At 41.9% G+C, this 16,172-nt stretch overlaps 1 protein-coding gene across 5 annotated transcripts in view; it reads right to left on the bottom strand.

Moving 5' to 3' along the window:
- DAAM2 (dishevelled associated activator of morphogenesis 2) overlaps positions 1-16,172 on the bottom strand; it is a 204,090-nt gene that overhangs the window by 105,121 nt on the left and 82,797 nt on the right. The window lies entirely within an intron of this gene.

Here is a 16,172-nt window from a genome sequence, read left to right on the forward strand (position 1 = left end):
ATGCTCATTTCCAATGCTGAGGAGGTCGATGAGACATTCTGAAAGACTGCCTGTCCGAACTACCTGTGAATGAGGTTCATTTGACTGTACAAACCACCTACACTCCAGTACAAACTGGAGCAGTGAACAGTGCAAAAGTCTTTGATCAGTCAACAGCATTACCACCCACACAGCCAGCACATCTCCAGGTGAAACACACTGGTTGAAAGCTCCCCCTTGGGCACCTGATATATGTGCTAACTCCACAGATAACCCATGAAGAAAAAGCAAGAAGAAACCCAAAAAAAGCCAGTCCTTCCCCTCAAATTCTTCCATCTCATCCTAACCCTTTGAATTAAAAGCAGCCTTTGTAAACCACACAGAAGCACCACACTGTGAGAAGCATGTAACATTTTGATCAGTTTTACAAATGATAAGAATTAGGTGCATCGAAGTAAAACATCGAGTTTCCACGTATTTGCACACACATAGTATGCGTATGTGCAGATATGTACGCCACTCACACCTTGCACACACAAGAACTACACACATAAGGCATATCACATAACATCTGCCCATGCCCACAATGTTGTATCACTACATTTGTGCATTAGGAAACTACTGCGCACACGCGAATTGCTAACACAGCCTGTTGGCAGAGGAAGCAATGTTTACATTTCAGCTACCGCCACGGATCTGACTGTAAAGCAGAGAAGCAGACAAACAAAAGGCTGCGATTCCCATTACACTCTTTTTTCCTCCTTGCTTTTTCAAAAAAGTTGCAGCTTTAAAAAGCCTTCAGTACTAGGGGCCCAAATCTCTTGATTCTCAGTCATAACAGTACAAGACAGAAAGCACCTGATGTTTACATACTGAAAGATGTGTTTCTCCTCTACCCTGCCAACACAGAAGTTACTCATTCTTAAGGCTTAGCAGCAGCGTGAAACTTTCATCCATCAAGGGCACTGTTTTTTGGTGGAGAAATTCTTTACACAGAAAGTCAACTAACAGGCCTCCCTCTCACCCCCAAACACACCCCTCATTATACTGCTTTCTTTTTCCCTTCTAAATCATTGGTTAATTGCTTCCTTGTTCCCTGGAGAAGAGCTAAATGCTGTCCCGCTCCTACTCCTCAAAGTTCTCTGTGACTTGACAGCACACAAATACACATAACCAGCAAGGCCTATTGTGGCAGTCCCCTCTCACAGGCCACTTGAAACAGCATCTGCTGTTCATTTTTCTGTCCTTCACAGGCAAACCACATGCATGAGGCAACAATCTGCTGGGCCAAACAGAAAGAGAAAGAATGAGGAAAACCAGTACCTCTTCATGCAACAACACACACAACTGTTTAGAGAGAGAAAAAGATCCAGACTCAGACACACACTCTCATATGCAGGGCTATAATACAGGTAGAGCAAGAGGGACATTACATGGATACAGAGGGGCATATGAGGACAGTAATGTAAAACAGCTGTCTATCATCACTGCTTTTGCTGTTAAGGTGCGCTGCATGTCCATGTCAGTGAATTTAAATGAGCCCAGTGAGTGGGACAGGGATGAAGACTGAATAGTCAGGCTAATGTCTAATCTAAAGCCCTGCTGCTGCAATTTAAGCCTATTACTTCCGGCCCTATCAACCACTAATGTGGTAAGCAGATTTTTTTCCTTCCTCTTGATAACAGTTTTTGAGGCTGTTAAAGACTGTTGTAATGTCCCTCCTCAGTCGCCTTTCTTGAGGCTAAACAAACCCATCTCTTTCAATCTTTCTTAGAGGCTATGTCCTCTGGATCTCTCGTTCCTCTTCTAATTGACTTCTGGCCTCCACCCGGTCAAAGTACATCTTTCTTGAATTGCACAGTTCAAAAGTGGGGACTCTGTTCCAGCTGAGACCTTACCAAAGCTGAGTGCAAAGTTTATTTCATGCATCTTCCAGACTGCACTTCTGGTTATATACTCCACATATTCCATATAGTCAATGACCTCTTTTTTCTTACAAAAACCTTCAAAACCTACATAACTTATGTTCACTCATGCTCAACTATAATCCCTAGATTTTTCTCTGAAAAATTGTACCTGGCTGCTTTCCATCCTGAATTACCAGACTTGCTATTAAAAGGAGTTTTAACTGTCTGCATTGAATGCCATCATTTCTTCATACAATTTTTCCACCTTATTTTAAGCTTATCTTTTAACATACCCGCAGTATGGATATGTGCCTAGTGACACACTCTAGAGAGATGTGCTGCTTACTGGGGGCTCATACTGGGGATATCACTGTGAGACTACCAAGCCTCATACGGTCTATTATCCACTGCTGTTGTTTCATGTGGGCACAAGCGATATGACCAGGAGCAGTCTGAGGAGCATCCAGAAGGACTACAGAGCTCTGGAAGCTGTGGTAAGGGACTCTGGAGGGCAGGTAGCTTTTTTGTCAATTCTCGTGGTCAAAGGGAAGGGATTTTAAAGACCAGTTCAATCTGGTAAATCAACTAATGGCTACAGGACTGGTGCCACAGCCATGTGTTTGGCTACTCAGATCATGGGATTCATTTTGAGAAACCTAGTCTGCTGGGGCTGACAGGGTCCATCTGTCAGAGAAGGTGAAGAGCATCTTCAGTTATCATGCTGCCAAGCCTGGGAAGAGGGCTTTAAACTAAAGTTGCTGGGGAAGGGGATCCTCAATCCATCCACTCCTACCAGTGGGGATGGATGAGGAGCTGACTAGGAGCTTATGGGTCAGGATTAAAGGGAGGACAGGCACAAGTGACATTATAGGGGGAGTCTCTCGTGGGCTGCCTGAGCAGGAAGCCCTTCTGCGGCCAGACAGGAGCAGCCTCGCAGCGGCAAACCCTGATCCTCCTGGGGGACTTCAACCACTCTGATACCTGCTGGAGGGACAACACAGCAGGGCATAAGAAATACCAGAGTTTCCTGGATTACACTGATGATAATTTCCTAATAGATGTGCTCTGTATTTCACCATCCAGTCAATTAAATGAAAACACCAAACAGAACTCCATCTGTAATACCACTCCTTGATAAATCTTTTCACTGTGACAGATTACAAGTCCTCTAGTACAAGTGACAAATTTACCTCCACATTGTGATTACATACATGGTATAAATACTTCTCTCAAACAGAGCCTATAGTATCAGTAGATATAACACTAAATAAAAATAAAATCTGCTGTTTCAGCACAGTGCCCATTTTCCAACCCTTATTTCCTTTCCTTCCCCTCCCCTCATTTCCTCCCTCCCTTCCCCCTCCCTGTGCCAGGGTTTGTTTTTCATGCCAAGGTCCTCTAGCTGAGACCCCGTATGGGAAGGTAGTTGTGGGAAAGGTTATTAGGAAACTGCCGTCTAAACTGCTACTTTTCCGGCTTCCCAACCCTCTCCTTCCCTACAAAGTCCTCTCTGTTCTGTTTTAATACTAATGAGTTCAGAGGAGGTTCCTAGGCTGGAGCAATTCACAGTTTGGACTGTGCCAAAGCACACAGGCACACACCTCTTTGATCACTTCCTGCCCAAACACAGTCCTGCTGGCTCAACCTTCAAAATGTGGGCTGGGGATTGATGCTGCTGTGCCAAAGGCAGGCTGAATTTCCAGGGGCGCCAGTGCCACCTACTCCTCCCTCCCAGCTTTATCCTCTTGTGTGCATCCTATTTGCCATATGCCCCTATAGAGGAAAACAAGGGTAAGTCAGAGCTTGGCTGACCTTTAAATCTCTGATAAAATATTACGTAAAAGGGCAGGAGGAACTGTGAGGTTGGTTAAGAATTTAATGAGCAAAATTAACATCTTGTTGAGCTTTGGTTGTGCAGCTTAGAAACACATGCTCAAGCTTATATGCAGGGTAAACTCAAAGGAACTCCAGTAAATCAACATCATTTTTGGCAGAAGTTCAGGTTTACACAGATAAAAGCAAAACCAGAAGCTAGCTTTAGTTCTTCACTTGCTCTCTGAGTTATTATTCCAAATTTGGTAGTGCAAACCAGAAATCAGAATGCCCCTAACTCCATTAAATTGAGTGGACTTACACCAGTGGAAAATATTAATTAAATAACCTCTTTTAAATTGTAAAAGACTAAACCTCTCAGCTTAACCACTTCTAACAGTGACTCACTCTACAATCTGCAGCACAGATTTCAGACACAAAATAGACTGAGAAGTTTATCAGTCTCCTTTTCACTATTTGTTAACTTCTACTTCAATAAATAGATTATCTGTATTTACTACTAATCAGTCCAGACCAGCTAGAATATCATCCACATATGAGGCTTCTGTTATCTCCTCAGGGTCGAAGTGGAGGAAAATTCCACAATTCTCTTCCCTCACATAAACAGAGTATTTCCATGTCAAACAGTGAATTGAAGGCATGACATTATATTTGGTTATTCACTCACACCCTGTCCTGTCTCATTGCTCAAGTATTCTGATAATCAGAACAGAAACTACTGCACTGACATCACTGGGCTTAAGAAAACACCAGCTAAGATGTTTTTCTCTCAATGTTTCTAACTAAAGAAATAATCAGAAATGTTCACAAGATACAGCAAAAAGAATAAGAGAAGAATGAGCATGTGCCTTGCATTGTCTACTAACAACAAATCATAATTGCATTTACTATCTAGTTAAGCATTTGTAATCCCAAAGTTCTCCCACATCATTAATGTATAAGCCAACAACTTCACACCAACCAACAAACTCGTGCAGCTGTTCCTCTCTATTCAAGACGCAATGCTGAAACACAGCCACTAAAGCAATCCCAATGGATTTTCCATGACTCAGGGATCTCCCTGGACACCTTCCAAACTGAGAAACTGCAATCTGCTTTCCCCTTGTAATTTCCTTTGGAGAAGTTATTCTTCAAGCCTCCACCTAGTAAACCATCGCATAACACTGTTGTGCATGCTGCTAACCTTTTCCAAAGGCTGTTAGTGTGGGCAGTCTTGCCCTTTATGTGGCCTACAAATGATGGGAAACTGCAAAATTAAAAGACGCCCTTAAGTGTTTTTAATGTAAAAGTGCATAGAATATACAAAGGTTGACTAGGGCCTCTTTGCATACACCACTGCGTCTACAGGAAGGCAGTAGAGTCTTGCATCAGATTGTCCCTAAAAAAAGAACAAGTAGATAAGAGCAGAGCAATGTCTATGACAGGAGGCAGTGATAGAGATTTGCTCCCAAGTTCTTCAAATACAATACATTTGCCACTGGAAGACTCCTGTACTGCCTATAATGTACATGTGCTTCATCTTTTCAGCACCTTTTCAATCTGGCTACAATGCTGTATCAAAACTGGCTTAAGAAGCATTACTATTCCCTGTGTCACACAAGGGAACAAACTCACAAATCCATGAATTTAGTAGTGTAAACTTGCAGGGGTAGCTAGGAAAATACAATGTTCTTGAAAGGTTTTCCTCCCATCAAGCTTAGAGACAACAAGGTACCTAATGTTAAAAGCTCGGGGTTAATGCTGTTTCAGTGCCAGGTGGAAGGCATCTGTCTGTACTTCCTCAGAGTAAAAAACACAAACCAGAGCAGCTGTGGAGGCAGTCCGGTGTGATGAGTGACAGAAAAAGCACCTTCTGACACTTGCTTTCCATGTGCTGCTCCCACTTGGTGCTGAAGGATGAACAGAAGGACCTCTCCTTTATTTAGTGACACCAAAAGCTTCCCCTTACCTAGTGTGGAGGAAGGTGCCAGGAAACTGCTGAGCTGAAAACCTTGTACCCTAAAAAGGTGCTACTCCATCCACCTCACCTGTAGCACCTTGTGCTCCCCACTTTGAAGTCTTGCACACCAGGCAAATGACAAGAAGAGGTCATTTCCTTCCAACACTGAGAGAGCCCCCTGAACAATAAACAACCTTGAGTACTGTTTGAAGATAGAATCCACCTATCCACAGAGACATGACATAATTACAAACCCTTTTCCCCTACTCTCCTTCAGGCTGTATGATACACTACCTGAGCAATGATTATATCTGATATAAACTGTTACTAGGTGAGCAACGACAGAAACTAATCTTAGTCAACATATTAAACAGATGATACTTCATGATTGTTATCTTCTTCTCCATTGAATTATCTTATTTTGTTAACAGTTCCTCTTAAACCCCAGCTACAGTCTACCTCCCTAAGGATAACTACTATCCAGCAAGACACATCCCATCCTGTTTCTCAACCTTTTTCCTTCACTGGAAAATTTCACTGCAAAATTTCACTGCTTCCCCAGCTTCAGGTGAGGAATTACTATAAATTACTGCAATTTTATATATTGGATCTGGCTTCCCCTTTCTTGCTGACATCAGCCTAAGTATCAAAACAGACCTCCTACAACATCTCAGATCCAGCCCTTCCTCTATGAGCTGCATAAGAAATAGACATCTGTCAGTCAACCTCCCTTCTTCACCGTGCATGTTCATTCACTTTAAAAACACAGTCAAAAGATTATCTTGGCCTAGCATTCATCCCGTATCACCTCCATCTTTGCAATCGGTCTTCACTCTCCCTTCAGCACCACAGTTACTTCATTTGTTGTGTCTTTTTCTTCAACACTTTGGAAGACACTGTTCCTCCTTATCACAATCTCCTGTCCAGTTGCAATCTGGCCAACATGGTCCTTGCAACACATAGTACTTTCCTCTTGTCATTTCTCACAGATGCATTTCCAGGTGGCACCTTCTCATCCCATATTACCTTTCTTATCTGATTTATAACAATCTCTCACCTTTCCTTAGCAGACCAAATTTAGATTCAAATATTCTCTCCAGAAGGTGAGGGATGAGGTCTTAATAATAGATTTCTAAGCCATCAAATACAACTCTGAAAATCATAAAACACTAATAAAGAGAATTAAAGGATAGAAACCACAGAAGGGCAGGAATCATACTCAGAGAAGCCATTCCAAAATGTTGAGGCAATAGGACATCCCTGTAATGCTGCTGTTTATGCTATTTCTAATGAAGAGAGCCCACTCTAAGTCAGCAGGCAAAGTGGCAGGAAATATATGAGAATGGTGGTTCAATTCTAGGAAAAGGGTAGAAAATTGTCTATTCTATATCCATCCAAGCATAGCTGGAAAAGCTCCAGAAAGCTGAAATAAAGATAAGTTAATTTGATCCTTCCAGCTAGCTAGTATGACTCCTGCTATCAATATCATCTGTGTTTTATCACTTCAGCAGCCCTCAGGCTCACCAGAAAGTTGCTGACTCTTTGTTATAGCCACAGTGGAACACAAAAGCATTCAAATATTAATTATGCCATACTAAGGAAATAGGCCAGAGTAGAGCTTTATGTTATTTTTTTCTTTTTATGTTACGCTGCTTAACACTTGCAGATATGCCAAAACATGACAGTATTATCAAATCAGGTGATGCAGGTGTTAGAAACGCGTGGACACAAGATTTCTGAACATCAAGCCTTATCCATGATTTCACAGTTAGAATATCATGACAGCTCCCAAGCATTCAATAGAGGAAAGAAATAAGATTGACAACTTAGCACATCCATCCTCTAGTGGTAGATCTGTTCTTTCCCCTCCTGCATCCCAAGCTACGTATCTGTTGTGCTCCCAAAATCCAGTACTTCTCCTCTTTTGCCCTGGATGCAGTACATGCATTTCCCTGCATGTTCCCATGGAACAATAGCATTACCCTGTTAAAAATATGTAGTCCTGTGAGATCTTTCTCAGGTGTTTCATGTCTATTGTTAAGCAAATCATTCTCAGAGCACACTCAAACATTCCCTTCAAGTATTCCAACCATGACCACGACCCTTCCCACTTTCCAGAAAGGCAGTCAGTATGCTCTCCTTGGGATATTCAGAAGTCAACAACCACCACAGATGCAGAAAATACCACACAGGCCACAATGGAGTCAATGGAGAACGATGTAACTCTGCTACTGTCTTCAGTGAAACTGAACTGGTTTACATTGGGTACATCTGTCCATAGTAAAGCAGCAACATCTAAAACACAATGTATGCCTGTACAAAATCCTTAAAACTACACAGCTACTTTGGTAACACCCCCAGCTTCTTCACACCCAAAATCTCGCACGTAAGACAAGGTCTGGATTTACATTTGTTTACACAACCCTACTGATTTCAGACATGGAGTGTGAGACCTGGCTCCCATCTCATGCTCCTCTCACAGCATCTGTGTCTCACACATTTGCAGCATAGTGACTGCTGCTTCTTACACAGATGGTCAGGGAGCTGGGAGCTGCCAACCAGCTGCACCTACTGGAAGGGAGCCTAAAGTGAGAAAGTGCTGGTGCTGCACTCAGTGCCATAAGCCTGTCCCTATCATAGGAATCAATATGTAGGTGAATACCTGAAAGGGGAAGCTGTCTCTGCTACAAAGCCTAAAATACAATACTTCTTATGGATTTGGACTCAAATAACTACAGAAAGCTTCTTGTAGTGGTATGTGCATTAAAATCAGGGACTTGTGCACATATATTGCATATGGGACACATGTAAAGCAGACCCAACACTATGAAAAAGCCTCTCTGTCGAGCAGGAAGAAAAATAAGAAAGGTATGGAAATGTAATTTTCCTGTGTGGAAAATTAAAAAAGAAAAGAGGTATCCTGAGTATTTACAATCTTGGACTATGCTGGACATAAAGGAACTCTGTCCCTAACTAGACAGATTTTGATACCATGAAGAGCTTTTACCTCCCAAGCCCCAGCACCCTTTGCTTGAGAAATCTTAAACCACCCAGTTCTTCTGCCATTATTATAACAGAAGACAAGTGCATCTGAGTGCATGAAAAATATTCATCTGACAACTATAAACTAACCCAAGAGAAAGGAAAGTTTTTGTGGCCTGGACGCCATCAGTGAAGAAAGTGATTTGCTGCCTCAAAGCTTTGCTTTTTCTCTGTTTTCAGATACAGCATCTTCTACTCAGAGGGTGATGCCAAGGCTTCTTTCTGGATATGAGCCTCTTGTCAGGAAAATTCTGCCTTGGTCTCATCAGCAGCATTTTCTTACAACCTCCACTGGTGCATCCTCATTAAGTGCAAGAAAGGAAGTAATAACTGGGGTGGGGATTGCAGCTGTCGAGTGCGTTTGGCATTACACTTCCTGACAGATTAGGTAGATTAATTAACTATAGAGAAGCACAGAAGGGATGAGGGATGGGCACACAATTAAATAACTTCCTCCTATGGGCAAAACAGAATAGAGGGACTTTTAAATCGTAGTTGCATAGAAATTTGCATTGAGCAACAACTCAAAGCTGCAGGCCTGTCAGAGGCATAGTCTGAACCTATGATTTACATGCAGGGCAAGGGACACAGAAAGTAAATCCCTGTATTCAAATGAACCCAGCATTGGGATAGAATGACTCAAAAGACTAATAATAAGACTAACTAAGAACCTGAACACTCAGATCTTGGTAACATGCCTGAATTTAAATGAGAGTAAATACAGTTATCAATACACGACACATGTTTGGGGGCTGAAGCAAGGACCTAACATGCATGTCTTTCTAAGTCACAATCTTTCAATGAGAAAATAAGACTTAAATAAGCTTCAGACATAGAGGATACTTTTCTGGAAAGGTGTTGCTCCATACAGAGAGCCCAGAGACAGAATAGGCAACTGTGCATCTCTGCTTCCCAAAAAATATTACAAGAGAGCTGGAGGAGAAATGGGGAACTTTGTTCTTCCAGCTCATCAGCAAAAACCGAGAAACACAGCTGATGCTGTCAGCTAATGCTCCTACACACATTGACATATTTTGTCTATATTCACGTGAAAGATCACAATGGAAGCATTTCTTGTACTTTTTACCACATAAATACTCTTGCAGGTTGAAGAGCCAAAAAAGGGGCCTCACGAACACTGCCACAGCTAGGACTTGGCAAGCTTGAGTGGGACGGGTGATATATGGGAGTACTTATTCAATGTGGTGAAGCCTAGTTTTCATCTGAGGTTTATGTTGTATCCATTACACTAAATGGTCTGCAAGGGAGAACGAGGCATGAAGGGAAGTTGCTACTTCTAAGTCAGCTGTTTGCAGTGGAAACCACTACTGCAGTTATTTAGGTTTGGACCTCATCTCCCCGTGGCTGTCGAAGGTATGTTATCCAGCGTGTGCCAAACTGATGCCTTGCTCAGAAATTGTTTTGCTTCCTTTGATGAAATAAATAAACAAATTCCCAGATATTTCCATGCTTTACTCTTTCAACATAAAACTCTTTTCCTTCCTTTTCACATCAACTTTCTCTCCTCTGGGAAACGAGACAATAATCACAGAATTTTACTCTCTTTTAAGGTAGAGAAGGAACAGATGTAGAGAGATTTCAGAGAGTAAGCAAAGAGCAGAATTTTCCCAAACTTTATGCTACTGGTGATGTCATCCAATGCTAATAGAAATATGTCTATGGTGACCCCACTGTTCCTTTGCCTCTGTGCTGAGAGCCCAAGCATAGATCCCAGTCATGTGGATGGCTCATGTACGCAGAGAACACTAGCTACTCCTTTCAGCATTCTGGCACTAAAGTGCTCACAAATACTAGCCTGGTATGTTGAGAAACCAAGAGAGCAGAGTAATATACAGAACAGCAGCAAACATTGCACTACTTCCACAGCTCTATTTCAGGGCAAGACCAAGACACTGATTTACTTAGGAAGGGATTAGTAGAAAGTGCAGAAAAACCAACAGAGACCCATGTGGTGGAGAGGACAAAGTAAAAAGGCAAGAACAAAAGGTACAGTAAAGCAACAGGTATCTTGCTGTAGATATCCTCCTTCCTCAGGTGACCCAAAGCATTGAAAAGTTCTAGTCATGGTTACAGAAGCCATCAGACTGTTCAGAGGATACAGAGTTGCTGCCTCTGCTGCTTGGACTCTCCTGCCACATCTCCACCTCATATTTTTCATCTTCATGGGAGTTCCTCTGTACAGCTCTTATTCAAGGAGATTGAAGGAGAAGGAATTAACATTACTCTTATTTTCTCTCTTCTCTTTACTAACACCACTGCCATTCTTTCCAGCTAGATTCCTGAGCTCGTTCATCTTTAACTCAGAAAGTGAGCCAACTCTGATGCCAGAAACCATGGTTACAGTTTCAGTCATGGTTCCCAGCATGGGCTGAGGGAAGGACAGAAACCTTTGTTCAGCACTCGCTTCCATCTTCATTTAATTGCACAGGCAATATTACGGGGAAAATATGGGCTTGATTTCCAGTGGTCTTATTGTTTAGGAATACACAGCAGTTCCATATGCATCTTCTCCACAAAATCTGGGGGTTTGCAACAGGATCAGAATGCTAGATCTAGAGAGAGAAGAGTGTATGCTGCTTCACCTGAGCAGCAACCTGACCTTTAGATTTTATGCCAAAAGTACCTATTAAGTTTTTTTCTGGAAAAGCCTGTGAAGATGGTAAATAGGAATATGGACAAAAAGATTTTGTGAACCCATAAAGTCAACAAAACCCCTTCCTTAGGGACTCAGAGAAAAAAACTAAAAAAAAAAAAAGGAAAAAAAACCCAAACTAAAAATTAAATGGGTTCAAATGCAACGTAAGAGAAACAAACTATGACAGGGAATTCCGGTCAATATCCCACCTGAGCTAAATGTGAGAATGCTTCAAGGGCAGATAAGACCACAAAAGTATAACAGTAAGCATTTTTCACATCTTCCCCAGTATAAGAATCTAACGTGCTGAAGGTAACCCATTCAAGTTTGGAGGATATAATGACACAATCAACTTTGAAAACATAAATTCAAAAGACAACTCCATTTCTCCCCCAAGGACCTTGCATCTTAAAATACAGAATCTTGCACTCCACCTTCTCAAATACCATGACCATCTCACAGTCACTAACAAAATAAAAAGAAAAACAACAAAAGCACAAGTGCTTTACACTGCTCTTTCCTCTGTGCTAGCATTCTCTATGTTTTTCTGTTTTTTTCTGAATTGCCAGCATTTAAGTCGCCCTTCTTGGTATGATCTGAGTTCCAATCTGGGATCAGGTTGCTGGTATAAGAGATCTAGATGGCAAAATCTTTAGTGTCAAGCAGTGCACCATCTTTAATCATCAAGAAGAGTCCAGGATTCTAAAAATGAGCAGAAAGCATCAGAATCCACTGTGACAAGAATACACTGCTCCTAACAAATATGAACAAGGACATAGAAAAACTGTTCCATGAAAAAGTTATTTCCCTTTGCCTTACAATAGTTCTTCCAGATTCTTCTGTAGTTCCTGATCAGTCAATAAATCTGTACAAGGAAAAACGTATTTTCCTACCATAGATATTTTTGCCAGCAGGCACAAAACCATTTTGGAGCCTGCCAACAGACCACCATCTGCAGCAGCACTTTACAGTGCTGCACGTGGCAGAATGGAAGCAGAAGTGATGATGGTCACATCAGCCAGTTTTACAATTTTTGAGGTACAGGACCAGCCCACACACGCTGCTTCCTAGAGCTTCTCCCTCTGCCTGTTCGTTGAAGGGGAGATGCTAACGCCAGCTGTTCTGTCCTCTTTCACAAAAGCGGCCTTTGAGGGGCAAAACTTGTGGCCACAAATATTTTTATTCTCTTTGTATTTTGTGTATCTAGACTTTGATAAGGACTTACCTGTACTGCTACCACCGCACTAATCCCAAGGCAGTCACTGCCAGCAGATGTCCTGAGAGCTGGTACATCATCTCCTGTCTTAGCCCAAACCAAATCATTCCAAATCACTATAGGCCACAGTCTTCATTCAGACCTATTCCCTGCACATGTTCCCAATGGAATAAAACAAGATAGAATTTGGGACCTATCAGCAGTAACTCTTTCTGTTTAAATTTTCTAATTGATCAGACAAGGCATAAACACAGCATCCAGCTTCAAGTAACACAAAAGCCAAGGATCCATCCTAGAATTGTTTTTCTGGTTGAGTGGCAAGAAGAGCAGGCATTTCAGCTGAAATCAGCATCAGCTTATCATCTCACAGTCACTGCCTTGGTCAGAGTCCAGTCAGGCAGCTGCCATTACACAGTTGGATGGTCTGGGTGTATCTCCCAAACGGAGCAGCTCGCACGTATCTGCCTCAGTCTGGAGACTACACAAGCAAGTTTGAAAGCCTGGAATGGGTCATGTGAGCCTGATGCCTCATGAGGCCTCCTAGACACAGAGACTGCACAGGAGTAAAAGAATAAAATAGGTATTTATTTGAAAGGCCTTCAAAGGTACACCCTGGGAGCCAGAGGCTGTTGCCAAAATGGACCCCAAGATGGACGACAGGTCACGAGTTCTTTACACCTTTATAGGTGTGGTCCATTAGCATATCAGGGTTAACTCTCCAATTAAAGCTTCAGTTCAATGATGTAATTTCCCCTCCGCTGGCCCCCTTAGAAGCTCTTTGGATTATACTTTTTGGGCCTAGAATGGTCTGGGTGACCTTGGAGAACAGGCCCAGAGAGGCTTTGTAATGTCTACCTAGCACAAGTGAGCAGAAATTATCAAGCTACAAGAAACCTCAGAGTTACACTCTAAGCAGTACAGAATCAGGAAAATAGAAAAGTTAAAACCTAGGCATCAAGCCCATCACAAATAAAGAATCCTGACATGTTCCTAATTTCTTCCCCTTGAAAAATGGACATCTCAAAATTCGCTTTTCCTGATACTAGTTTAAGGACAAGGACAGGAGAAGAGGACATGCTCCTGGTCCTCAAAATGCCAGTTTTCCTCAGAAAGCAAGGTAGAAACATACTGAATATTTACTGGATTGGAAAATTTGTCACAAGGGAGACTTCTCCAGCACAGCTATGCTTAGTTTTCTTGTCATTAACTCTTACACGGGAAAATGCCCCACATTTTAACTGCAACAAGGGAAAAAACAAGGCTTTTAAAAAGTCATTCAACCACACCAATGTTTCATTATACCCTTTGCAGAGCAGATGGTAAGATGAGGCTATAGCCCCTGGGCCTGCTTCAAGGAGCTAACACAAATGCTCTTCTCACTACAGATCTCAGATGATGGTGGTGTCATCATTTCACTCGGGGATTTGGGTCAAAAGGCTTTACACTCAAATCTGGTTTTTATATAGTACAAGTGCACCCAGACTAGACCTTAAAGGATAAGCAGCAGGGAGCTAGCACACAGCACAGAGCTCTCTCAGGCACTTCCAGGTCGCTGATTTACACTGGTGCATTTACAGACTGAATCTTTCTAATCCAATTAAAATCTCATCTGAGCTGTCAATACAGATGTAGCCTGTTTTATTTTAGTGTCTCATAGAACATGCATTAATCCAGACCTGTGGACAAAGTAACCCTTCTAGGCAAATTCTGCATTTTGCCAACCCAGTTTCCAGCCCAGGTTCTCTCACACATAATAGTGTGAGATATAATAATAACTTACTCACACATAAAGCCCTTAACTGCTCTCATGTTACCTGTCTAATCAGGAACTCCTATGGACATGCACTGCCATCCTATCTGGCTGCTTTATAAAAATGTGTGATGTACACCATTAACCTTCTGAAAAATAGCACTTTTCTGTCCCAGCTCACTTCTCATGCAATGATGGCTGGGGTGCTATCGTTAAATATAAGAACTGAATATGATCTGTTTTCATTTCAATGGCTTCATTTGTTTGAAATGCATATGCCAGTTACAAGCTGTCAGCACATTTAATAAGTTATAGCATAAACCAACAACTCTCAAACTACTGTGGCCAAAAATTTTTACAGATCATCACATATACTTGTCATTAAATTTTGCACCAGAAACATTATAAATTATACTGTTTAATAGACTTCCATGAGGCAGCTGTGAGCTGTTTTGCCACAAGCAAGCACATGGAACACCAGTATTTGCCAGACATAAAACTAGAAGTTAAAAGCATCATTCATACCACCACAAACTCTCAAACTCCTCATAAAACTGATACCCTTCTCAATAGGCAAAACCCAGCAGCAACTCAAGCAGGTCTTTCACTGTGACCCGAAGGTAAACAAGTTCAAGGTTTAGCAAGCCAAGTTCAGGAGCACAGCACATCTGTTGGTGATGTCTTCAGGAAGGCTGGTTTGAATGCTTCAATGGATCTGGGTATTGGAGAGAGATGAACTTTGATACAGCAGTTCAAGCTTTGCATGTGAAAACCAATAGTTAAGCAGCATCCAGAAATAAATCATCAGCAGAGCAGATTACAGATTACACTCTTACTCTTGTCACCACATGGAACTCTCCAGTCAGACAGCTGCATTTTCTAAGAGGAACTCAAGCAGTCTCACACAAAAAGCAAACTGACCTAAATATAGACCCAAATTTTGTGAAATATTTCCATAAGAGGAGATTCCCCATTTGCAAATTACTTCGAAGCAAGTAGGCTCTCTTCTGCTGCACACATTATTCTTCCTGAAACAGCTGCAAATCCTATTGACTCCTTTCTGTGCCCCTGCCACAGAATACTGACAATGCTAATGGGCGCTGGGGAAGCGAAAACAGTTAATGGAAAAGAATTCCATACCAATTTACTATGTACACAGAACACAACTTTTGACTGAGGAAGTTCTTGAGCTGAAAACTGTTAGAGGGTTGGAGAGTATCCTGGAAAAGACCACCCTATGGCCACAACTTACAGTCTCCAGCACCTTGTATTTTCCCCTAGCCATCTGCTTTAGACCCCATCTTGAAACTGGAGCCTGGGCTAGGTTGTCAGACCACCGATCTGACAAACTACAGCTGTCCCTGTATTTGGTACGACATACTATAGTTGGCCATATATTAACCTCCAATTGAATATGCAAATTATATGGTTATCTTCATTGCTATAGCATTTCAAGGCTATGGCCATGGACAAGAATCTATTGGGCTAATGTTAAGTATAAGCTAGAAAGACTATTGGCAAACTCCTCTGATGCTGAGATCCAATATTTTCTGTTCTATTCCTCACTTCAGTTGCACTCCTCAGGCATACATACACTTACAGATGTCTTGCTTTACATAAACTCTAATCTCAGAATGGCAATGAGAAATCTAATCAGCTGCATCAAATGGGCATCATCTTTACGACACAGTTTGCAAAACAACCCAGCCCTGTGACCTCTGCCTGTGTTTTGCATTCAGGCTGAACAAGAAGACAAAGACAGTGAAGTCATTTGATGCCAGGCATGAAAAGCAAGTGTCTGGCTCCTGGAGTCTGCAACATTTACCACAAAAGCAAACAACGAAGTTCAT

Source organism: Corvus kubaryi, unplaced genomic scaffold (genome assembly GCF_017639235.1).
Source record: "Corvus kubaryi isolate FWS band 111438036 unplaced genomic scaffold, C.kubaryi_AGA036_p1.0 37232, whole genome shotgun sequence".
In the NCBI taxonomy this organism is placed as follows: Eukaryota; Metazoa; Chordata; class Aves; order Passeriformes; family Corvidae; genus Corvus; species Corvus kubaryi.